This window comes from Tachypleus tridentatus, unplaced genomic scaffold, assembly GCF_004210375.1.
Source record: "Tachypleus tridentatus isolate NWPU-2018 unplaced genomic scaffold, ASM421037v1 Hic_cluster_2, whole genome shotgun sequence".
NCBI lineage: Eukaryota > Metazoa > Arthropoda > Merostomata > Xiphosura > Limulidae > Tachypleus > Tachypleus tridentatus.
Genome location: NW_027467782.1, coordinates 42493492 through 42518603, shown reverse-complemented (window position 1 = coordinate 42518603; position 25112 = coordinate 42493492). Strand labels below are relative to the sequence as shown.

General features: G+C 41.5%; 2 long non-coding RNA genes across 6 annotated transcripts in view; one reads left to right on the top strand and one right to left on the bottom strand.

The window, feature by feature from the left end:
- LOC143243181 (uncharacterized) overlaps window positions 1–25112 on the bottom strand; it is a 188717-nt gene that overhangs the window by 26803 nt on the left and 136802 nt on the right. The gene's annotated exons all lie outside the window — the stretch shown is intronic.
- Window positions 128–24649, top strand: LOC143243184 (uncharacterized). Its single transcript, XR_013024150.1, has 2 exons — window positions 128–314; window positions 23502–24649. It is a non-coding gene; the product is annotated as an uncharacterized LOC143243184 (long non-coding RNA).

Sequence of the window (25112 nt, the reverse complement as noted above, 5' to 3'; positions counted from 1 at the left end):
TCTCCAGATAAATCTAGTGTTAATGTTGATGCAAGTTACTCTATAAGACAGTTTAAAGTTGAAATAATTTCTGAAAATGAAAATTGCTGAACTATGGTAAAATGCTTCAGTCTACAAAGATGAAGAAACTAAAGCAAAAGATCCAGGGTTGTGGCTCGATTTCTCTGCTGCTGATGTGGCTTATTGGATTGCTTGTGGACCCACTGACTGTTAACACCACAATGGGTCATTTGTTAAATCTTGCTGGATTTTCAGTAGTAGCAAACCAATGAAATACTGTTTGCAAAAACTTTTCTTTGGGGTAAAAACCAATGGTGAGTAATACAAGAGAGAGTGGTTATTGTATTTACTATCGACTCTTTGTCCCTAAATTTTCCTCGTGTTTTGTTGAAATAGAAGGGTTCAGTGACTGGCGAAATACTATTGTAATTGATCATCATTAAAGAAGCACAACTCACCGAAACTCTAGCTAACATACTTAACTTACAGACAGGTTTAGGCTTGCAACAAGAGTTTGAAAAAACAAATTAAAAGAAGAGTCACGATTACTGGGAGCATGTCTTGGAGCATGCAATAGTTGTTATTTGTACGTTAGCTGAACGTAGCCTGGCTTTTCACTGAACAGATGAAATTTGGTTCACTGCAGAATGGGAATCTTTTAGAGCTACTTGAGCTCAAAAGTCAGTTTGATCCATTTTTAGCAGGACACATTTATAAATATGGAAATTTTGGAAAAGGAAATCCTTCATACTTGTCCAAAACCGCCTGTGAAGAACTCATTGAACCAATGGTTCAGAAGGTCTACATTCGTTGTTGATGAAGTAAATTCTTCTGGTTATTTTAGTTTGTCAGTTGACTAGACGCCAGCTCTATCACATATAGATCAGTTAAGAGTTGTACTCGATTCTTAAAAATGGGCAGCCTATTGAATGCTTTTAACCTTTCTGGAACTAAAAGTCATATGACTGATGAAATGGCAAACCAGGTATTGCAGTACTTACGTGAAGTTTGCAAACTTTATTTTAAAAATATAGGGGTCAGTCTTATGACAATGCTGCTAACATGTCTGGGCGTTATAAGGATATGCAGCAAAAGATTTGGGGGCCTGGCATGGCCAAGCGCGTAAGTCGTGCGACTCGTAATCCAGAGGGCCGCGGGTTCGCGCCCGCGTCTCGCTAAACATGCTCGCCCTCCCAGCCGTGGGAGTGTATAATGTGACGGTCAATCCCACTATTCGTTGGTAAAGAGTAGCCCAAGAGTTGGCGGTGGGTGGTGATGACTAGCTGCCTTCCCTCTACTCTTACACTGCTTAATTGGGACGGCTAGCACAGATAGCCCTCAGTAGCTTTGTGCAGAAATTCCAAAACAAGCAAAAGATTTTAGAAGAAAATAGGTTTGCCATATATGTGCCTTGTACAGCCCGTTCATTAAATCTAGTAGACCGAGTTCTTTCTGCTGTCAGAGTGGCAATTAACTTTTCTCTACAATGTATTTGTTCTATACATTTTTTCAACCTCAGTTTGTTTATTTGTTTTTTTTATTTTGTTTCAAGACGCTGGCCTTTGTTGGTGATTAGAGTTTCAAGACGCTGACCTTTGTTAATGCTTAGAGTTTCAAGACGCTGACCTTTGTTGGTGATTAGAGTTTCAAGACGCTGACCTTTGTTGGTGATTAGAGTTTCAAGACGCTGACCTTTGTTGGTGATTAGAGTTTCAAGACGCTGACCTTTGTTGGTGATTAGAGTTTCAAGACGCTGACCTTTGTTGGTGATTAGAGTTTCAAGACGCTGACCTTTGTTGGTGATTAGAGTTTCAAGACACTGACCTTTGTTGGTGATTAGAGTTTCAAGACGCTGACCTTTGTTGATACTTATAGTTTCAAGACGCTGACCTTTGTTGGTGATTATAGTTTCAAGACGCTGACCTTTGTTGGTGATTAGAGTTTCAAGACGCTGACCTTTGTTGGTGATTAGAGTTTCAAGACGCTGACCTTTGTTGGTGATTAGAGTTTCAAGACGCTGACCTTTGTTGGTGATTAGAGTTTCAAGACATTGACCTTTGTTGGTGATTAGAGTTTCAAGACGCTGACCTTTGTTGGTGATTAGAGTTTCAAGACGCTGACCTTTGTTGGTGATTAGAGTTTCAAGACGCTGACCTTTGTTGGTGATTAGAGTTTCAAGACGCTGACCTTTGTTGGTGATTAGAGTTTCAAGACCTTGACCTTTGTTGGTGATTAGAGTTTCAAGACGCTGACCTTTGTTGGTGATTAGAGTTTCAAGACGCTGACCTTTGTTGGTGATTAGAGTTTCAAGACGCTGACCTTTGTTGGTGATTAGAGTTTCAAGACGCTGACCTTTGTTGGTGATTAGAGTTTCAAGACGCTGACCTTTGTTGGTGATTAGAGTTTCAAGACGCTGACCTTTGTTGGTGATTAGAGTTTCAAGACGCTGACCTTTGTTGGTGATTAGAGTTTCAAGACGCTGACCTTTGTTGGTGATTAGAGTTTCAAGACGCTGACCTTTGTTGGTGATTAGAGTTTCAAGACGCTGACCTTTGTTGGTGATTAGAGTTTCAAGACGCTGACCTTTGTTTGATTAGAGTTTCAAGACGCTGACCTTTGTTGGTGATTAGAGTTTCAAGACGCTGACCTTTGTTGGTGATTAGAGTTTCAAGACGCTGACCTTTGTTGGTGATTAGAGTTTCAAGACGCTGACCTTTGTTGGTGATTAGAGTTTCAAGACGCTGACCTTTGTTGGTGATTAGAGTTTCAAGACGCTGACCTTTGTTGGTGATTAGAGTTTCAAGACATTGACCTTTGTTGGTGATTAGAGTTTCAAGACGCTGACCTTTGTTGGTGATTAGAGTTTCAAGACGCTGACCTTTGTTGGTGATTAGAGTTTCAGACGCTGACTTTTGTTGGTGATTAGAGTTTCAAGACGCTGACCTTTGTTGGTGATTAGAGTTTCAAGACATTGACCTTTGTTGGTGATTAGAGTTTCAAGACGCTGACCTTTGTTGGTGATTAGAGTTTCAAGACGCTGACCTTTGTTGGTGATTAGAGTTTCAAGACGCTGACCTTTGTTGGTGATTAGAGTTTCAAGACGCTGACCTTTGTTGGTGATTAGAGTTTCAAGACGCTGACCTTTGTTGGTGATTAGAGTTTCAAGACGCTGACCTTTGTTGGTGATTAGAGTTTCAAGACGCTGACCTTTGTTGGTGATTAGAGTTTCAAGACGCTGACCTTTGTTGGTGATTAGAGTTTCAAGACGCTGACCTTTGTTGGTGATTAGAGTTTCAAGACGCTGACCTTTGTTGGTGATTAGAGTTTCAAGACGCTGACCTTTGTTGGTGATTAGAGTTTCAAGACGCTGACCTTTGTTGGTGATTAGAGTTTCAAGACGCTGACCTTTGTTGGTGATTAGAGTTTCAAGACGCTGACCTTTGTTGGTGATTAGAGTTTCAAGACGCTGACCTTTGTTGGTGATTAGAGTTTCAAGACGCTGACCTTTGTTGGTGATTAGAGTTTCAAGACGCTGACCTTTGTTGGTGATTAGAGTTTCAAGACGCTGACCTTTGTTGGTGATTAGAGTTTCAAGACGCTGACCTTTGTTGGTGATTAGAGTTTCAAGACGCTGACCTTTGTTGGTGATTAGAGTTTCAAGACGCTGACCTTTGTTGGTGATTAGAGTTTCAAGACGCTGACCTTTGTTGGTGATTAGAGTTTCAAGACGCTGACCTTTGTTGGTGATTAGAGTTTCAAGACGCTGACCTTTGTTGGTGATTAGAGTTTCAAGACGCTGACCTTTGTTGGTGATTAGAGTTTCAAGACGCTGACCTTTGTTGGTGATTAGAGTTTCAAGACGCTGACCTTTGTTGGTGATTAGAGTTTCAAGACGCTGACCTTTGTTGGTGATTAGAGTTTCAAGACGCTGACCTTTGTTGGTGATTAGAGTTTCAAGACGCTGACCTTTGTTGGTGATTAGAGTTTCAAGACGCTGACCTTTGTTGGTGATTAGAGTTTCAAGACGCTGACCTTTGTTGGTGATTAGAGTTTCAAGACGCTGACCTTTGTTGGTGATTAGAGTTTCAAGACGCTGACCTTTGTTGGTGATTAGAGTTTCAAGACGCTGACCTTTGTTGGTGATTAGAGTTTCAAGACGCTGACCTTTGTTGGTGATTAGAGTTTCAAGACGCTTGACCTTTGTTGGTGATTAGAGTTTCAAGACGCTGACCTTTGTTGGTGATTAGAGTTTCAAGACGCTGACCTTTGTTGGTGATTAGAGTTTCAAGACGCTGACCTTTGTTGGTGATTAGAGTTTCAAGACGCTGACCTTTGTTGGTGATTAGAGTTTCAAGACGCTGACCTTTGTTGGTGATTAGAGTTTCAAGACGCTGACCTTTGTTGGTGATTAGAGTTTCAAGACGCTGACCTTTGTTGGTGATTAGAGTTTCAAGACGCTGACCTTTGTTGGTGATTAGAGTTTCAAGACGCTGACCTTTGTTGGTGATTAGAGTTTCAAGACGCTGACCTTTGTTGGTGATTAGAGTTTCAAGACGCTGACCTTTGTTGGTGATTAGAGTTTCAAGACGCTGACCTTTGTTGGTGATTAGAGTTTCAAGACGCTGACCTTTGTTGGTGATTAGAGTTTCAAGACGCTGACCTTTGTTGGTGATTAGAGTTTCAAGACGCTGACCTTTGTTGGTGATTAGAGTTTCAAGACGCTGACCTTTGTTGGTGATTAGAGTTTCAAGACGCTGACCTTTGTTGGTGATTAGAGTTTCAAGACGCTGACCTTTGTTGGTGATTAGAGTTTCAAGACGCTGACCTTTGTTGGTGATTAGAGTTTCAAGACGCTGACCTTTGTTGGTGATTAGAGTTTCAAGACGCTGACCTTTGTTGGTGATTAGAGTTTCAAGACGACCTTTGTTGGTGATTGACCTTTGTTGGTGATTAGAGTTTCAAGACGCTGACCTTTGTTGGTGATTAGAGTTTCAAGACGCTGACCTTTGTTGGTGATTAGAGTTTCAAGACGCTGACCTTTGTTGGTGATTAGAGTTTCAAGACGCTGACCTTTGTTGGTGATTAGAGTTTCAAGACGCTGACCTTTGTTGGTGATTAGAGTTTCAAGACGCTGACCTTTGTTGGTGATTAGAGTTTCAAGACGCTGACCTTTGTTGGTGATTAGAGTTTCAAGACGCTGACCTTTGTTGGTGATTAGAGTTTCAAGACGCTGACCTTTGTTGGTGATTAGAGTTTCAAGACGCTGACCTTTGTTGGTGATTAGAGTTTCAAGACGCTGACCTTTGTTGGTGATTAGAGTTTCAAGACGCTGACCTTTGTTGGTGATTAGAGTTTCAAGACGCTGACCTTTGTTGGTGATTAGAGTTTCAAGACGCTGACCTTTGTTGGTGATTAGAGTTTCAAGACGCTGACCTTTGTTGGTGATTAGAGTTTCAAGACGCTGACCTTTGTTGGTGATTAGAGTTTCAAGACGCTGACCTTTGTTGGTGATTAGAGTTTCAAGACGCTGACCTTTGTTGGTGATTAGAGTTTCAAGAGACTTGTTGGTGCTGACCTTTGTTGGTGATTAGAGTTTCAAGACGCTGACCTTTGTTGGTGATTAGAGTTTCAAGACGCTGACCTTTGTTGGTGATTAGAGTTTCAAGACGCTGACCTTTGTTGGTGATTAGAGTTTCAAGACGCTGACCTTTGTTGGTGATTAGAGTTTCAAGACGCTGACCTTTGTTGGTGATTAGAGTTTCAAGACGCTGACCTTTGTTGGTGATTAGAGTTTCAAGACGCTGACCTTTGTTGGTGATTAGAGTTTCAAGACGCTGACCTTTGTTGGTGATTAGAGTTTCAAGACGCTGACCTTTGTTGGTGATTAGAGTTTCAAGACGCTGACCTTTGTTGGTGATTAGAGTTTCAAGACGCTGACCTTTGTTGGTGATTAGAGTTTCAAGACGCTGACCTTTGTTGGTGATTAGAGTTTCAAGACGCTGACCTTTGTTGGTGATTAGAGTTTCAAGACGCTGACCTTTGTTGGTGATTAGAGTTTCAAGACGCTGACCTTTGTTGGTGATTAGAGTTTCAAGACGCTGACCTTTGTTGGTGATTAGAGTTTCAAGACGCTGACCTTTGTTGGTGATTAGAGTTTCAAGACGCTGACCTTTGTTGGTGATTAGAGTTTCAAGACGCTGACCTTTGTTGGTGATTAGAGTTTCAAGACGCTGACCTTTGTTGGTGATTAGAGTTTCAAGACGCTGACCTTTGTTGGTGATTAGAGTTTCAAGACGCTGACCTTTGTTGGTGATTAGAGTTTCAAGACGCTGACCTTTGTTGGTGATTAGAGTTTCAAGACGCTGACCTTTGTTGGTGATTAGAGTTTCAAGACGCTGACCTTTGTTGGTGATTAGAGTTTCAAGACGCTGACCTTTGTTGGTGATTAGAGTTTCAAGACGCTGACCTTTGTTGGTGATTAGAGTTTCAAGACGCTGACCTTTGTTGGTGATTAGAGTTTCAAGACGCTGACCTTTGTTGGTGATTAGAGTTTCAAGACGCTGACCTTTGTTGGTGATTAGAGTTTCAAGACGCTGACCTTTGTTGGTGATTAGAGTTTCAAGACGCTGACCTTTGTTGGTGATTAGAGTTTCAAGACGCTGACCTTTGTTGGTGATTAGAGTTTCAAGACGCTGACCTTTGTTGGTGATTAGAGTTTCAAGACGCTGACCTTTGTTGGTGATTAGAGTTTCAAGACGCTGACCTTTGTTGGTGATTAGAGTTTCAAGACGCTGACCTTTGTTGGTGATTAGAGTTTCAAGACGCTGACCTTTGTTGGTGATTAGAGTTTCAAGACGCTGACCTTTGTTGGTGATTAGAGTTTCAAGACGCTGACCTTTGTTGGTGATTAGAGTTTCAAGACGCTGACCTTTGTTGGTGATTAGAGTTTCAAGACGCTGACCTTTGTTGGTGATTAGAGTTTCAAGACGCTGACCTTTGTTGGTGATTAGAGTTTCAAGACGCTGACCTTTGTTGGTGATTAGAGTTTCAAGACGCTGACCTTTGTTGGTGATTAGAGTTTCAAGACGCTGACCTTTGTTGGTGATTAGAGTTTCAAGACGCTGACCTTTGTTGGTGATTAGAGTTTCAAGACGCTGACCTTTGTTGGTGATTAGAGTTTCAAGACGCTGACCTTTGTTGGTGATTAGAGTTTCAAGACGCTGACCTTTGTTGGTGATTAGAGTTTCAAGACGCTGACCTTTGTTGGTGATTAGAGTTTCAAGACGCTGACCTTTGTTGGTGATTAGAGTTTCAAGACTGACCTTTGTTGGTGACCTTTGTTGGTGATTAGAGTTTCAAGACGCTGACCTTTGTTGGTGATTAGAGTTTCAAGACGCTGACCTTTGTTGGTGATTAGAGTTTCAAGACGCTGACCTTTGTTGGTGATTAGAGTTTCAAGACGCTGACCTTTGTTGGTGATTAGAGTTTCAAGACGCTGACCTTTGTTGGTGATTAGAGTTTCAAGACGCTGACCTTTGTTGGTGATTAGAGTTTCAAGACGCTGACCTTTGTTGGTGATTAGAGTTTCAAGACGCTGACCTTTGTTGGTGATTAGAGTTTCAAGACGCTGACCTTTGTTGGTGATTAGAGTTTCAAGACGCTGACCTTTGTTGGTGATTAGAGTTTCAAGACGCTGACCTTTGTTGGTGATTAGAGTTTCAAGACGCTGACCTTTGTTGGTGATTAGAGTTTCAAGACGCTGACCTTTGTTGGTGATTAGAGTTTCAAGACGCTGACCTTTGTTGGTGATTAGAGTTTCAAGACGCTGACCTTTGTTGGTGATTAGAGTTTCAAGACGCTGACCTTTGTTGGTGATTAGAGTTTCAAGACGCTGACCTTTGTTGGTGATTAGAGTTTCAAGACGCTGACCTTTGTTGGTGATTAGAGTTTCAAGACGCTGACCTTTGTTGGTGATTAGAGTTTCAAGACGCTGACCTTTGTTGGTGATTAGAGTTTCAAGACGCTGACCTTTGTTGGTGATTAGAGTTTCAAGACGCTGACCTTTGTTGGTGATTAGAGTTTCAAGACGCTGACCTTTGTTGGTGATTAGAGTTTCAAGACGCTGACCTTTGTTGGTGATTAGAGTTTCAAGACGCTGACCTTTGTTGGTGATTAGAGTTTCAAGACGCTGACCTTTGTTGGTGATTAGAGTTTCAAGACGCTGACCTTTGTTGGTGATTAGAGTTTCAAGACGCTGACCTTTGTTGGTGATTAGAGTTTCAAGACGCTGACCTTTGTTGGTGATTAGAGTTTCAAGACGCTGACCTTTGTTGGTGATTAGAGTTTCAAGACGCTGACCTTTGTTGGTGATTAGAGTTTCAAGACGCTGACCTTTGTTGGTGATTAGAGTTTCAAGACGCTGACCTTTGTTGGTGATTAGAGTTTCAAGACGCTGACCTTTGTTGGTGATTAGAGTTTCAAGACGCTGACCTTTGTTGGTGATTAGAGTTTCAAGACGCTGACCTTTGTTGGTGATTAGAGTTTCAAGACGCTGACCTTTGTTGGTGATTAGAGTTTCAAGACGCTGACCTTTGTTGGTGATTAGAGTTTCAAGACGCTGACCTTTGTTGGTGATTAGAGTTTCAAGACGCTGACCTTTGTTGGTGATTAGAGTTTCAAGACGCTGACCTTTGTTGGTGATTAGAGTTTCAAGACGCTGACCTTTGTTGGTGATTAGAGTTTCAAGACGCTGACCTTTGTTGGTGATTAGAGTTTCAAGACCTGACCTTTGTTGGTGATTAGAGTTTCAAGACGCTGACCTTTGTTGGTGATTAGAGTTTCAAGACGCTGACCTTTGTTGGTGATTAGAGTTTCAAGACGCTGACCTTTGTTGGTGATTAGAGTTTCAAGACGCTGACCTTTGTTGGTGATTAGAGTTTCAAGACGCTGACCTTTGTTGGTGATTAGAGTTTCAAGACGCTGACCTTTGTTGGTGATTAGAGTTTCAAGACGCTGACCTTTGTTGGTGATTAGAGTTTCAAGACGCTGACCTTTGTTGGTGATTAGAGTTTCAAGACGCTGACCTTTGCTGACCTTTGTTGGTGATTAGAGTTTCAAGACGCTGACCTTTGTTGGTGATTAGAGTTTCAAGACGCTGACCTTTGTTGGTGATTAGAGTTTCAAGACGCTGACCTTTGTTGGTGATTAGAGTTTCAAGACGCTGACCTTTGTTGGTGATTAGAGTTTCAAGACGCTGACCTTTGTTGGTGATTAGAGTTTCAAGACGCTGACCTTTGTTGGTGATTAGAGTTTCAAGACGCTGACCTTTGTTGGTGATTAGAGTTTCAAGACGCTGACCTTTGTTGGTGATTAGAGTTTCAAGACGCTGACCTTTGTTGGTGATTAGAGTTTCAAGACGCTGACCTTTGTTGGTGATTAGAGTTTCAAGACGCTGACCTTTGTTGGTGATTAGAGTTTCAAGACGCTGACCTTTGTTGGTGATTAGAGTTTCAAGACGCTGACCTTTGTTGGTGATTAGAGTTTCAAGACGCTGACCTTTGTTGGTGATTAGAGTTTCAAGACGCTGACCTTTGTTGGTGATTAGAGTTTCAAGACGCTGACCTTTGTTGGTGATTAGAGTTTCAAGACGCTGACCTTTGTTGGTGATTAGAGTTTCAAGACGCTGACCTTTGTTGGTGATTAGAGTTTCAAGACGCTGACCTTTGTTGGTGATTAGAGTTTCAAGACGCTGACCTTTGTTGGTGATTAGAGTTTCAAGACGCTGACCTTTGTTGGTGATTAGAGTTTCAAGACGCTGACCTTTGTTGGTGATTAGAGTTTCAAGACGCTGACCTTTGTTGGTGATTAGAGTTTCAAGACGCTGACCTTTGTTGGTGATTAGAGTTTCAAGACGCTGACCTTTGTTGGTGATTAGAGTTTCAAGACGCTGACCTTTGTTGGTGATTAGAGTTTCAAGACGCTGACCTTTGTTGGTGATTAGAGTTTCAAGACGCTGACCTTTGTTGGTGATTAGAGTTTCAAGACGCTGACCTTTGTTGGTGATTAGAGTTTCAAGACGCTGACCTTTGTTGGTGATTAGAGTTTCAAGACGCTGACCTTTGTTGGTGATTAGAGTTTCAAGACGCTGACCTTTGTTGGTGATTAGAGTTTCAAGACGCTGACCTTTGTTGGTGATTAGAGTTTCAAGACGCTGACCTTTGTTGGTGATTAGAGTTTCAAGACGCTGACCTTTGTTGGTGATTAGAGTTTCAAGACGCTGACCTTTGTTGGTGATTAGAGTTTCAAGACGCTGACCTTTGTTGGTGATTAGAGTTTCAAGACGCTGACCTTTGTTGGTGATTAGAGTTTCAAGACGCTGGTGATTAGAGTTTTGTTGGTGATTAGAGTTTCAAGACGCTGACCTTTGTTGGTGATTAGAGTTTCAAGACGCTGACCTTTGTTGGTGATTAGAGTTTCAAGACGCTGACCTTTGTTGGTGATTAGAGTTTCAAGACGCTGACCTTTGTTGGTGATTAGAGTTTCAAGACGCTGACCTTTGTTGGTGATTAGAGTTTCAAGACGCTGACCTTTGTTGGTGATTAGAGTTTCAAGACGCTGACCTTTGTTGGTGATTAGAGTTTCAAGACGCTGACCTTTGTTGGTGATTAGAGTTTCAAGACGCTGACCTTTGTTGGTGATTAGAGTTTCAAGACGCTGACCTTTGTTGGTGATTAGAGTTTCAAGACGCTGACCTTTGTTGGTGATTAGAGTTTCAAGACGCTGACCTTTGTTGGTGATTAGAGTTTCAAGACGCTGACCTTTGTTGGTGATTAGAGTTTCAAGACATTGACCTTTGTTGGTGATTAGAGTTTCAAGACGCTGACCTTTGTTGGTGATTAGAGTTTCAAGACGCTGACCTTTGTTGGTGATTAGAGTTTCAAGACGCTGACCTTTGTTGGTGATTAGAGTTTCAAGACGCTGACCTTTGTTGGTGATTAGAGTTTCAAGACGCTGACCTTTGTTGGTGATTAGAGTTTCAAGACGCTGACCTTTGTTGGTGATTAGAGTTTCAAGACGCTGACCTTTGTTGGTGATTAGAGTTTCAAGACGCTGACCTTTGTTGGTGATTAGAGTTTCAAGACGCTGACCTTTGTTGGTGATTAGAGTTTCAAGACGCTGACCTTTGTTGGTGATTAGAGTTTCAAGACGCTGACCTTTGTTGGTGATTAGAGTTTCAAGACGCTGACCTTTGTTGGTGATTAGAGTTTCAAGACGCTGACCTTTGTTGGTGATTAGAGTTTCAAGACGCTGACCTTTGTTGGTGATTAGAGTTTCAAGACGCTGACCTTTGTTGGTGATTAGAGTTTCAAGACGCTGACCTTTGTTGGTGATTAGAGTTTCAAGACGCTGACCTTTGTTGGTGATTAGAGTTTCAAGACGCTGACCTTTGTTGGTGATTAGAGTTTCAAGACGCTGACCTTTGTTGGTGATTAGAGTTTCAAGACGCTGACCTTTGTTGGTGATTAGAGTTTCAAGACGCTGACCTTTGTTGGTGATTAGAGTTTCAAGACGCTGACCTTTGTTGGTGATTAGAGTTTCAAGACGCTGACCTTTGTTGGTGATTAGAGTTTCAAGACGCTGACCTTTGTTGGTGATTAGAGTTTCAAGACGCTGACCTTTGTTGGTGATTAGAGTTTCAAGACGCTGACCTTTGTTGGTGATTAGAGTTTCAAGACGCTGACCTTTGTTGGTGATTAGAGTTTCAAGACATTGACCTTTGTTGGTGATTAGAGTTTCAAGACGCTGACCTTTGTTGGTGATTAGAGTTTCAAGACGCTGACCTTTGTTGGTGATTAGAGTTTCAAGACGCTGACCTTTGTTGGTGATTAGAGTTTCAAGACGCTGACCTTTGTTGGTGATTAGAGTTTCAAGACGCTGACCTTTGTTGGTGATTAGAGTTTCAAGACGCTGACCTTTGTTGGTGATTAGAGTTTCAAGACGCTGACCTTTGTTGGTGATTAGAGTTTCAAGACGCTGACCTTTGTTGGTGATTAGAGTTTCAAGACGCTGACCTTTGTTGGTGATTAGAGTTTCAAGACGCTGACCTTTGTTGGTGATTAGAGTTTCAAGACGCTGACCTTTGTTGGTGATTAGAGTTTCAAGACGCTGACCTTTGTTGGTGATTAGAGTTTCAAGACGCTGACCTTTGTTGGTGATTAGAGTTTCAAGACGCTGACCTTTGTTGGTGATTAGAGTTTCAAGACGCTGACCTTTGTTGGTGATTAGAGTTTCAAGACGCTGACCTTTGTTGGTGATTAGAGTTTCAAGACTGCTTTGTTGGTGATTGACCTTTGTTGGTGATTAGAGTTTCAAGACGCTGACCTTTGTTGGTGATTAGAGTTTCAAGACGCTGACCTTTGTTGGTGATTAGAGTTTCAAGACGCTGACCTTTGTTGGTGATTAGAGTTTCAAGACGCTGACCTTTGTTGGTGATTAGAGTTTCAAGACGCTGACCTTTGTTGGTGATTAGAGTTTCAAGACGCTGACCTTTGTTGGTGATTAGAGTTTCAAGACGCTGACCTTTGTTGGTGATTAGAGTTTCAAGACGCTGACCTTTGTTGGTGATTAGAGTTTCAAGACGCTGACCTTTGTTGGTGATTAGAGTTTCAAGACGCTGACCTTTGTTGGTGATTAGAGTTTCAAGACATTGACCTTTGTTGGTGATTAGAGTTTCAAGACGCTGACCTTTGTTGGTGATTAGAGTTTCAAGACGCTGACCTTTGTTGGTGATTAGAGTTTCAAGACGCTGACCTTTGTTGGTGATTAGAGTTTCAAGACGCTGACCTTTGTTGGTGATTAGAGTTTCAAGACGCTGACCTTTGTTGGTGATTAGAGTTTCAAGACGCTGACCTTTGTTGGTGATTAGAGTTTCAAGACGCTGACCTTTGTTGGTGATTAGAGTTTCAAGACGCTGACCTTTGTTGGTGATTAGAGTTTCAAGACGCTGACCTTTGTTGGTGATTAGAGTTTCAAGACGCTGACCTTTGTTGGTGATTAGAGTTTCAAGACGCTGACCTTTGTTGGTGATTAGAGTTTCAAGACGCTGACCTTTGTTGGTGATTAGAGTTTCAAGACGCTGACCTTTGTTGGTGATTAGAGTTTCAAGACATTGACCTTTGTTGGTGATTAGAGTTTCAAGACGCTGACCTTTGTTGGTGATTAGAGTTTCAAGACGCTGACCTTTGTTGGTGATTAGAGTTTCAAGACGCTGACCTTTGTTGGTGATTAGAGTTTCAAGACGCTGACCTTTGTTGGTGATTAGAGTTTCAAGACGCTGACCTTTGTTGGTGATTAGAGTTTCAAGACGCTGACCTTTGTTGGTGATTAGAGTTTCAAGACGCTGACCTTTGTTGGTGATTAGAGTTTCAAGACGCTGACCTTTGTTGGTGATTAGAGTTTCAAGACGCTGACCTTTGTTGGTGATTAGAGTTTCAAGACGCTGACCTTTGTTGGTGATTAGAGTTTCAAGACGCTGACCTTTGTTGGTGATTAGAGTTTCAAGACGCTGACCTTTGTTGGTGATTAGAGTTTCAAGACGCTGACCTTTGTTGGTGATTAGAGTTTCAAGACGCTGACCTTTGTTGGTGATTAGAGTTTCAAGACGCTGACCTTTGTTGGTGATTAGAGTTTCAAGACGCTGACCTTTGTTGGTGATTAGAGTTTCAAGACGCTGACCTTTGTTGGTGATTAGAGTTTCAAGACGCTGACCTTTGTTGGTGATTAGAGTTTCAAGACGCTGACCTTTGTTGGTGATTAGAGTTTCAAGACGCTGACCTTTGTTGGTGATTAGAGTTTCAAGACGCTGACCTTTGTTGGTGATTAGAGTTTCAAGACGCTGACCTTTGTTGGTGATTAGAGTTTCAAGACGCTGACCTTTGTTGGTGATTAGAGTTTCAAGACATTGACCTTTGTTGGTGATTAGAGTTTCAAGACGCTGACCTTTGTTGGTGATTAGAGTTTCAAGACGCTGACCTTTGTTGGTGATTAGAGTTTCAAGACGCTGACCTTTGTTGGTGATTAGAGTTTCAAGACGCTGACCTTTGTTGGTGATTAGAGTTTCAAGACGCTGACCTTTGTTGGTGATTAGAGTTTCAAGACGCTGACCTTTGTTGGTGATTAGAGTTTCAAGACGCTGACCTTTGTTGGTGATTAGAGTTTCAAGACGCTGACCTTTGTTGGTGATTAGAGTTTCAAGACGCTGACCTTTGTTGGTGATTAGAGTTTCAAGACGCTGACCTTTGTTGGTGATTAGAGTTTCAAGACGCTGACCTTTGTTGGTGATTAGAGTTTCAAGACGCTGACCTTTGTTGGTGATTAGAGTTTCAAGACGCTGACCTTTGTTGGTGATTAGAGTTTCAAGACGCTGACCTTTGTTGGTGATTAGAGTTTCAAGACGCTGACCTTTGTTGGTGATTAGAGTTTCAAGACGCTGACCTTTGTTGGTGATTAGAGTTTCAAGACGCTGACCTTTGTTGGTGATTAGAGTTTCAAGACGCTGACCTTTGTTGGTGATTAGAGTTTCAAGACGCTGACCTTTGTTGGTGATTAGAGTTTCAAGACGCTGACCTTTGTTGGTGATTAGAGTTTCAAGACGCTGACCTTTGTTGGTGATTAGAGTTTCAAGACGCTGACCTTTGTTGGTGATTAGAGTTTCAAGACGCTGACCTTTGTTGGTGATTAGAGTTTCAAGACGCTGACCTTTGTTGGTGATTAGAGTTTCAAGACGCTGACCTTTGTTGGTGATTAGAGTTTCAAGACGCTGACCTTTGTTGGTGATTAGAGTTTCAAGACGCTGACCTTTGTTGGTGATTAGAGTTTCAAGACGCTGACCTTTGTTGGTGATTAGAGTTTCAAGACGCTGACCTTTGTTGGTGATTAGAGTTTCAAGACGCTGACCTTTGTTGGTGATTAGAGTTTCAAGACGCTGACCTTTGTTGGTGATTAGAGTTTCAAGACGCTGACCTTTGTTGGTGATTAGAGTTTCAAGACATTGACCTTTGTTGGTGATTAGAGTTTCAAGACGCTGACCTTTGTTGGTGATTAGAGTTTCAAGACGCTGACCTTTGTTGGTGATTAGAGTTTCAAGACGCTGACCTTTGTTGGTGATTAGAGTTTCAAGACGCTGACCTTTGTTGGTGATTAGAGTTTCAAGACGCTGACCTTTGTTGGTGATTAGAGTTTCAAGACGCTGACCTTTGTTGGTGATTAGAGTTTCAAGACGCTGACCTTTGTTGGTGATTAGAGTTTCAAGACGCTGACCTTTGTTGGTGATTAGAGTTTCAAGACGCTGACCTTTGTTGGTGATTAGAGTTTCAAGACGCTGACCTTTGTTGGTGATTAGAGTTTCAAGACGCTGACCTTTGTTGGTGATTAGAGTTTCAAGACGCTGACCTTTGTTGGTGATTAGAGTTTCAAGACGCTGACCTTTGTTGGTGATTAGAGTTTCAAGACGCTGACCTTTGTTGGTGATTAGAGTTTCAAGACGCTGACCTTTGTTGGTGATTAGAGTTTCAAGACGCTGACCTTTGTTGGTGATTAGAGTTTCAAGACGCTGACCTTTGTTGGTGATTAGAGTTTCAAGACGCTGACCTTTGTTGGTGATTAGAGTTTCAAGACGCTGACCTTTGTTGGTGATTAGAGTTTCAAGACGCTGACCTTTGTTGGTGATTAGAGTTTCAAGACGCTGACCTTTGTTGGTGATTAGAGTTTCAAGACGCTGACCTTTGTTGGTGATTAGAGTTTCAAGACGCTGACCTTTGTTGGTGATTAGAGTTTCAAGACGCTGACCTTTGTTGGTGATTAGAGTTTCAAGACGCTGACCTTTGTTGGTGATTAGAGTTTCAAGACGCTGACCTTTGTTGGTGATTAGAGTTTCAAGACGCTGACCTTTGTTGGTGATTAGAGTTTCAAGACGCTGACCTTTGTTGGTGATTAGAGTTTCAAGACGCTGACCTTTGTTGGTGATTAGAGTTTCAAGACGCTGACCTTTGTTGGTGATTAGAGTTTCAAGACGCTGACCTTTGTTGGTGATTAGAGTTTCAAGACGCTGACCTTTGTTGGTGATTAGAGTTTCAAGACGCTGACCTTTGTTGGTGATTAGAGTTTCAAGACGCTGACCTTTGTTGGTGATTAGAGTTTCAAGACGCTGACCTTTGTTGGTGATTAGAGTTTCAAGACGCTGACCTTTGTTGGTGATTAGAGTTTCAAGACGCTGACCTTTGTTGGTGATTAGAGTTTCAAGACGCTGACCTTTGTTGGTGATTAGAGTTTCAAGACGCTGACCTTTGTTGGTGATTAGAGTTTCAAGACGCTGACCTTTGTTGGTGATTAGAGTTTCAAGACGCTGACCTTTGTTGGTGATTAGAGTTTCAAGACGCTGACCTTTGTTGGTGATTAGAGTTTCAAGACGCTGACCTTTGTTGGTGATTAGAGTTTCAAGACGCTGACCTTTGTTGGTGATTAGAGTTTCAAGACGCTGACCTTTGTTGGTGATTAGAGTTTCAAGACATTGACCTTTGTTGGTGATTAGAGTTTCAAGACGCTGACCTTTGTTGGTGATTAGAGTTTCAAGACGCTGACCTTTGTTGGTGATTAGAGTTTCAAGACGCTGACCTTTGTTGGTGATTAGAGTTTCAAGACGCTGACCTTTGTTGGTGATTAGAGTTTCAAGACGCTGACCTTTGTTGGTGATTAGAGTTTCAAGACGCTGACCTTTGTTGGTGATTAGAGTTTCAAGACATTGACCTTTGTTGGTGATTAGAGTTTCAAGACGCTGACCTTTGTTGGTGATTAGAGTTTCAAGACGCTGACCTTTGTTGGTGATTAGAGTTTCAAGACGCTGACCTTTGTTGGTGATTAGAGTTTCAAGACGCTGACCTTTGTTGGTGATTAGAGTTTCAAGACGCTGACCTTTGTTGGTGATTAGAGTTTCAAGACGCTGACCTTTGTTGGTGATTAGAGTTTCAAGACGCTGACCTTTGTTGGTGATTAGAGTTTCAAGACGCTGACCTTTGTTGGTGATTAGAGTTTCAAGACGCTGACCTTTGTTGGTGATTAGAGTTTCAAGACGCTGACCTTTGTTGGTGATTAGAGTTTCAAGACGCTGACCTTTGTTGGTGATTAGAGTTTCAAGACGCTGACCTTTGTTGGTGATTAGAGTTTCAAGACGCTGACCTTTGTTGGTGATTAGAGTTTCAAGACGCTGACCTTTGTTGGTGATTAGAGTTTCAAGACGCTGACCTTTGTTGGTGATTAGAGTTTCAAGACGCTGACCTTTGTTGGTGATTAGAGTTTCAAGACGCTGACCTTTGTTGGTGATTAGAGTTTCAAGACGCTGACCTTTGTTGGTGATTAGAGTTTCAAGACGCTGACCTTTGTTGGTGATTAGAGTTTCAAGACGCTGACCTTTGTTGGTGATTAGAGTTTCAAGACGCTGACCTTTGTTGGTGATTAGAGTTTCAAGACGCTGACCTTTGTTGGTGATTAGAGTTTCAAGACGCTGACCTTTGTTGGTGATTAGAGTTTCAAGACGCTGACCTTTGTTGGTGATTAGAGTTTCAAGACGCTGACCTTTGTTGGTGATTAGAGTTTCAAGACGCTGACCTTTGTTGGTGATTAGAGTTTCAAGACGCTGACCTTTGTTGGTGATTAGAGTTTCAAGACGCTGACCTTTGTTGGTGATTAGAGTTTCAAGACGCTGACCTTTGTTGGTGATTAGAGTTTCAAGACGCTGACCTTTGTTGGTGATTAGAGTTTCAAGACGCTGACCTTTGTTGGTGATTAGAGTTTCAAGACGCTGACCTTTGTTGGTGATTAGAGTTTCAAGACGCTGACCTTTGTTGGTGATTAGAGTTTCAAGACATTGACCTTTGTTGGTGATTAGAGTTTCAAGACGCTGACCTTTGTTGGTGATTAGAGTTTCAAGACGCTGACCTTTGTTGGTGATTAGAGTTTCAAGACGCTGACCTTTGTTGGTGATTAGAGTTTCAAGACATTGACCTTTGTTGGTGATTAGAGTTTCAAGACGCTGACCTTTGTTGGTGATTAGAGTTTCAAGACGCTGACCTTTGTTGGTGATTAGAGTTTCAAGACGCTGACCTTTGTTGGTGATTAGAGTTTCAAGACGCTGACCTTTGTTGGTGATTAGAGTTTCAAGACGCTGACCTTTGTTGGTGATTAGAGTTTCAAGACGCTGACCTTTGTTGGTGATTAGAGTTTCAAGACGCTGACCTTTGTTGGTGATTAGAGTTTCAAGACGCTGACCTTTGTTGGTGATTAGAGTTTCAAGACGCTGACCTTTGTTGGTGATTAGAGTTTCAAGACGCTGACCTTTGTTGGTGATTAGAGTTTCAAGACGCTGACCTTTGTTGGTGATTAGAGTTTCAAGACATTGACCTTTGTTGGTGATTAGAGTTTCAAGACGCTGACCTTTGTTGGTGATTAGAGTTTCAAGACGCTGACCTTTGTTGGTGATTAGAGTTTCAAGACGCTGACCTTTGTTGGTGATTAGAGTTTCAAGACGCTGACCTTTGTTGGTGATTAGAGTTTCAAGACGCTGACCTTTGTTGGTGATTAGAGTTTCAAGACGCTGACCTTTGTTGGTGATTAGAGTTTCAAGACGCTGACCTTTGTTGGTGATTAGAGTTTCAAGACGCTGACCTTTGTTGGTGATTAGAGTTTCAAGACGCTGACCTTTGTTGGTGATTAGAGTTTCAAGACGCTGACCTTTGTTGGTGATTAGAGTTTCAAGACGCTGACCTTTGTTGGTGATTAGAGTTTCAAGACGCTGACCTTTGTTGGTGATTAGAGTTTCAAGACGCTGACCTTTGTTGGTGATTAGAGTTTCAAGACGCTGACCTTTGTTGGTGATTAGAGTTTCAAGACGCTGACCTTTGTTGGTGATTAGAGTTTCAAGACGCTGACCTTTGTTGGTGATTAGAGTTTCAAGACGCTGACCTTTGTTGGTGATTAGAGTTTCAAGACGCTGACCTTTGTTGGTGATTAGAGTTTCAAGACGCTGACCTTTGTTGGTGATTAGAGTTTCAAGACGCTGACCTTTGTTGGTGATTAGAGTTTCAAGACGCTGACCTTTGTTGGTGATTAGAGTTTCAAGACGCTGACCTTTGTTGGTGATTAGAGTTTCAAGACGCTGACCTTTGTTGGTGATTAGAGTTTCAAGACGCTGACCTTTGTTGGTGATTAGAGTTTCAAGACGCTGACCTTTGTTGGTGATTAGAGTTTCAAGACGCTGACCTTTGTTGGTGATTAGAGTTTCAAGACGCTGACCTTTGTTGGTGATTAGAGTTTCAAGACGCTGACCTTTGTTGGTGATTAGAGTTTCAAGACGCTGACCTTTGTTGGTGATTAGAGTTTCAAGACGCTGACCTTTGTTGGTGATTAGAGTTTCAAGACGCTGACCTTTGTTGGTGATTAGAGTTTCAAGACGCTGACCTTTGTTGGTGATTAGAGTTTCAAGACGCTGACCTTTGTTGGTGATTAGAGTTTCAAGACGCTGACCTTTGTTGGTGATTAGAGTTTCAAGACGCTGACCTTTGTTGGTGATTAGAGTTTCAAGACGCTGACCTTTGTTGGTGATTAGAGTTTCAAGACGCTGACCTTTGTTGGTGATTAGAGTTTCAAGACGCTGACCTTTGTTGGTGATTAGAGTTTCAAGACATTGACCTTTGTTGGTGATTAGAGTTTCAAGACGCTGACCTTTGTTGGTGATTAGAGTTTCAAGACGCTGACCTTTGTTGGTGATTAGAGTTTCAAGACGCTGACCTTTGTTGGTGATTAGAGTTTCAAGACGCTGACCTTTGTTGGTGATTAGAGTTTCAAGACGCTGACCTTTGTTGGTGATTAGAGTTTCAAGACGCTGACCTTTGTTGGTGATTAGAGTTTCAAGACGCTGACCTTTGTTGGTGATTAGAGTTTCAAGACGCTGACCTTTGTTGGTGATTAGAGTTTCAAGACGCTGACCTTTGTTGGTGATTAGAGTTTCAAGACGCTGACCTTTGTTGGTGATTAGAGTTTCAAGACGCTGACCTTTGTTGGTGATTAGAGTTTCAAGACGCTGACCTTTGTTGGTGATTAGAGTTTCAAGACGCTGACCTTTGTTGGTGATTAGAGTTTCAAGACGCTGACCTTTGTTGGTGATTAGAGTTTCAAGACGCTGACCTTTGTTGGTGATTAGAGTTTCAAGACGCTGACCTTTGTTGGTGATTAGAGTTTCAAGACGCTGACCTTTGTTGGTGATTAGAGTTTCAAGACGCTGACCTTTGTTGGTGATTAGAGTTTCAAGACGCTGACCTTTGTTGGTGATTAGAGTTTCAAGACGCTGACCTTTGTTGGTGATTAGAGTTTCAAGACGCTGACCTTTGTTGGTGATTAGAGTTTCAAGACGCTGACCTTTGTTGGTGATTAGAGTTTCAAGACGCTGACCTTTGTTGGTGATTAGAGTTTCAAGACGCTGACCTTTGTTGGTGATTAGAGTTTCAAGACGCTGACCTTTGTTGGTGATTAGAGTTTCAAGACATTGACCTTTGTTGGTGATTAGAGTTTCAAGACGCTGACCTTTGTTGGTGATTAGAGTTTCAAGACGCTGACCTTTGTTGGTGATTAGAGTTTCAAGACGCTGACCTTTGTTGGTGATTAGAGTTTCAAGACGCTGACCTTTGTTGGTGATTAGAGTTTCAAGACGCTGACCTTTGTTGGTGATTAGAGTTTCAAGACGCTGACCTTTGTTGGTGATTAGAGTTTCAAGACGCTGACCTTTGTTGGTGATTAGAGTTTCAAGACGCTGACCTTTGTTGGTGATTAGAGTTTCAAGACGCTGACCTTTGTTGGTGATTAGAGTTTCAAGACGCTGACCTTTGTTGGTGATTAGAGTTTCAAGACGCTGACCTTTGTTGGTGATTAGAGTTTCAAGACGCTGACCTTTGTTGGTGATTAGAGTTTCAAGACGCTGACCTTTGTTGGTGATTAGAGTTTCAAGACGCTGACCTTTGTTGGTGATTAGAGTTTCAAGACGCTGACCTTTGTTGGTGATTAGAGTTTCAAGACGCTGACCTTTGTTGGTGATTAGAGTTTCAAGACGCTGACCTTTGTTGGTGATTAGAGTTTCAAGACGCTGACCTTTGTTGGTGATTAGAGTTTCAAGACGCTGACCTTTGTTGGTGATTAGAGTTTCAAGACGCTGACCTTTGTTGGTGATTAGAGTTTCAAGACGCTGACCTTTGTTGGTGATTAGAGTTTCAAGACGCTGACCTTTGTTGGTGATTAGAGTTTCAAGACGCTGACCTTTGTTGGTGATTAGAGTTTCAAGACGCTGACCTTTGTTGGTGATTAGAGTTTCAAGACGCTGACCTTTGTTGGTGATTAGAGTTTCAAGACGCTGACCTTTGTTGGTGATTAGAGTTTCAAGACGCTGACCTTTGTTGGTGATTAGAGTTTCAAGACGCTGACCTTTGTTGGTGATTAGAGTTTCAAGACGCTGACCTTTGTTGGTGATTAGAGTTTCAAGACATTGACCTTTGTTGGTGATTAGAGTTTGACGCTGACCTTTGTTGGTGATTAGAGTTTCAAGACGCTGACCTTTGTTGGTGATTAGAGTTTCAAGACGCTGACCTTTGTTGGTGATTAGAGTTTCAAGACGCTGACCTTTGTTGGTGATTAGAGTTTCAAGACGCTGACCTTTGTTGGTGATTAGAGTTTCAAGACGCTGACCTTTGTTGGTGATTAGAGTTTCAAGACGCTGACCTTTGTTGGTGATTAGAGTTTCAAGACGCTGACCTTTGTTGGTGATTAGAGTTTCAAGACGCTGACCTTTGTTGGTGATTAGAGTTTCAAGACGCTGACCTTTGTTGGTGATTAGAGTTTCAAGACGCTGACCTTTGTTGGTGATTAGAGTTTCAAGACGCTGACCTTTGTTGGTGATTAGAGTTTCAAGACGCTGACCTTTGTTGGTGATTAGAGTTTCAAGACGCTGACCTTTGTTGGTGATTAGAGTTTCAAGACGCTGACCTTTGTTGGTGATTAGAGTTTCAAGACGCTGACCTTTGTTGGTGATTAGAGTTTCAAGACGCTGACCTTTGTTGGTGATTAGAGTTTCAAGACGCTGACCTTTGTTGGTGATTAGAGTTTCAAGACGCTGACCTTTGTTGGTGATTAGAGTTTCAAGACGCTGACCTTTGTTGGTGATTAGAGTTTCAAGACGCTGACCTTTGTTGGTGATTAGAGTTTCAAGACGCTGACCTTTGTTGGTGATTAGAGTTTCAAGACGCTGACCTTTGTTGGTGATTAGAGTTTCAAGACGCTGACCTTTGTTGGTGATTAGAGTTTCAAGACGCTGACCTTTGTTGGTGATTAGAGTTTCAAGACGCTGACCTTTGTTGGTGATTAGAGTTTCAAGACGCTGACCTTTGTTGGTGATTAGAGTTTCAAGACGCTGACCTTTGTTGGTGATTAGAGTTTCAAGACGCTGACCTTTGTTGGTGATTAGAGTTTCAAGACGCTGACCTTTGTTGGTGATTAGAGTTTCAAGACGCTGACCTTTGTTGGTGATTAGAGTTTTGACCTTTGTTGATTAGAGTTTCAAGACATTGACCTTTGTTGGTGATTAGAGTTTCAAGACGCTGACCTTTGTTGGTGATTAGAGTTTCAAGACGCTGACCTTTGTTGGTGATTAGAGTTTCAAGACGCTGACCTTTGTTGGTGATTAGAGTTTCAAGACGCTGACCTTTGTTGGTGATTAGAGTTTCAAGACGCTGACCTTTGTTGGTGATTAGAAGACGCTGACCTTTGTTGGTGATTAGAGTTTCAAGACGCTGACCTTTGTTGGTGATTAGAGTTTCAAGACGCTGACCTTTGTTGGTGATTAGAGTTTCAAGACGCTGACCTTTGTTGGTGATTAGAGTTTCAAGACGCTGACCTTTGTTGGTGATTAGAGTTTCAAGACGCTGACCTTTGTTGGTGATTAGAGTTTCAAGACGCTGACCTTTGTTGGTGATTAGAGTTTCAAGACGCTGACCTTTGTTTGATTGAGTTTCAAGATTAGAGTTTCAAGACGCTGACCTTTGTTGGTGATTAGAGTTTCAAGACGCTGACCTTTGTTGGTGATTAGAGTTTCAAGACGCTGACCTTTGTTGGTGATTAGAGTTTCAGAGACCTTTGTTGGTGATTAGAGTTTGACGCTTTGTTGGTGATTAGAGTTTCAAGACGTTGACCTTTGTTGGTGATTAGAGTTTCAAGACGCTGACCTTTGTTGGTGATTAGAGTTTCAAGACGCTGATCTTTGTTAATACATAGAGCTTCAAGACGCTGACCTTTGTTGATGCTTAAAGTTTCAAGACGCTGACACTTGTTGGTGTGTAACATGACAATAGGAGTGATAAAATCCTGTTTAGAATGAAATTGATTCTTTACCGGTTTTATTTCGAACGTAGGTTGTTTGGTGACGATTAGTGAGAAGGAAGACATCTTCATACCTCTCGACGGAACTGTTCGTGACCAGAAGCAAGCTACCTAATTATAAAAATCAGAACGAGAAAGAAATTTGATATTTAAAGATACTAGTCTCCGTGACAGGATGATAAAAGATACTTAACGTTCCTAGTCAATATCAGAAAAATATCATAATTAGAATGCATTAGTTGGGAACCATTACTGTTAACGACATTTTTGGCCGTAATTCCAATAATATCTAATCGCTCTGGGTGAAACCTAGTGGTTAGCTTACCAAGATTAGAAATGCGACGATTTCTGTTCTAGTTCCTTTGCTAAAAAAACAACAAATCCCAGTGTAGATAGGTGGTTTGGGCATTCAATTCGTAATCTCAGGGTTACGGGTTTGAATCCCCATCCTACCAATCGCCCTTTCAGTCGTGGGACGTTGTGATGTGAAGGGCAATCTCATTCTTAGTTGATAAAAGACGAGCCCAAAGGTTGGTGATGATGACTAGCTACCTTTTCTTTGGTCTTACACTGCTAAATTAAGGACAGCTAGCGCAGATAGCACTCGTGTAGCTCTGTGTGAAATTCAAAAACCGTTAACTCTAGGGCTACTCTTTTACCAACGAATAGTGAGATTGACTGTGACATTATAAGGCCTTCACGGTTAAAAAGACGAGCATGTTTGGTGTGGCGGGGATTCGAACCCGCGACCCTCTGATTACGAGTCGAGTGTACTAACCACCTAGCTATTCCAGGACAAACAATAATATATCACTATATTCGGACATCTTAAGAGATATACGTTAGTTCCAAATTCATATGCTAAAACAATGTTGAATATTCTTTAAAATGTACTTTTAAAAATATTTAAACATTGTAGAAAAACTTAATTAATCCAAATATCTATAAAGAAAAATAGGTTTGGTTTTTATATATAAAACACTAGTACAAGAAAGTGCGTAAATTACTAGTTAAGACTAACGATTTGGCAATTTGTTGTTTTTTACGCACATTGCTATGATGACAGAAAAGTGTGCGTAGTTTGTTAAAAACCAATAACTGTCAAGTGACGAAAACATCTAGGAATTTGAAGATTTACTATGAATGTACATCATCATGATGTCGTATTAAAGTACAAGAAGCAGCTTTGGTTGATCTTTGGTTCAATTCTTCCTCATGTCTTTGTAATTAGTTCTTGATATTTGGAATTCAAAGTAATTTATAGAAGTTTTATTTGTATGGTTTGGATAATACCTGTAAACTAGTGACGATGACGTGATTTTATTCACAATAAAGATATTTGTATTGCCCACTGTAACCATCTTCTAACTCGTGTTTTCTGAAAAACTGGTTTCTCATCATCGAATTTAAACTAAAGCTTTACTGAGAAACTTCAAACTGATTTACCCGATAGTTGCTTCATTTGTTTGATCACAAAACTATACAATAAGTTATCTGTATTCTGTCCACCATGGGATTCAAACACTATATTTTAGCGTTGAAAGTCCAGAAACGTGCCTCTGAGTCCTTCCGTAAAAATGTGGAATATTTGTTTTGTAGCTGAGGGCATAATGGGGTGCGATCTGCAACAGCAGGGATTGGAT